We start from the raw sequence: 881 nt of genomic DNA on the forward strand, positions 1-881 counted from the left end.
GTATCTGTCCTGTATGGAAAGAACGCCTCAGGGTAGCTTTGCACAATAATTACAACAGTGTATTAACATAGACATTCATCCACCATTTCCTCAGAGCTGCTAAGCTACAAAAATTTATGCTTAGAAAGCAACCAGCCAGAAAATGGTTTGTTCTAATAAATGTTGAGAAATGCTGCTGTTCTCTGAGAACATCTAGTTCTGCGATGCCCCAAGGGGTTATGGAGATCACACAAAACTGCTTCCTCACAGTGAGGGAGGCATGGGCGACTGGTGCCACCTGAGTCAGCGATCAAGGAGTGTCGTCCCCCGTCCTGTCCCCACCCCGTGACCGATCACGCTGTCCAGGGGTGGGAGGGAGTCCCCCCAGGACTGGTTGCACGTGCTGACCCAGAAGCAGTGTTCCCTCTAAGCTGGCTCTAAGAGGGAACGCTGCCTGGAAGTGCCAGCGGTGCACCCAGAAGGGCCAGGGATGCGCCTGGAAGTGGCAGCGGCACTTCTCCTGGCACCCCCATTCCCTGGCTGGTGCTCTCAGGTGGGGCACCAGTGCTCCCACCTGCTCCCCCTGCTGATGCCTAAGCGGGAAATGCTGCTGTGAGGGGCTGCACCAGCACCCTCAGGGGGGGCACGTGCACCCCTGTGCACCCCCTACGCATCGCCACTGGAGGGAGGGAATCCATGGGATGGGAGGATGATCTTAGTATTGCCCTAAGGAACCCTGTCTAGTGGACATACGCAGGGAACATATGCTCCCTGCAGGCACTCCCTGTAAGATCTGCCCTTTTTTAACACAGCACTCCGTCTCAAGCTTTGTCTTTGCTCTCGTGACCCTCACCCTACCACTTGAACTAACTTCCTGCAACCCCCATAGGACTGGATCCCAA

The sequence above is a fragment of the Alligator sinensis genome, unplaced genomic scaffold (assembly GCF_000455745.1).
Source record: "Alligator sinensis unplaced genomic scaffold, ASM45574v1 scaffold476_1, whole genome shotgun sequence".
In the NCBI taxonomy this organism is placed as follows: Eukaryota; Metazoa; Chordata; order Crocodylia; family Alligatoridae; genus Alligator; species Alligator sinensis.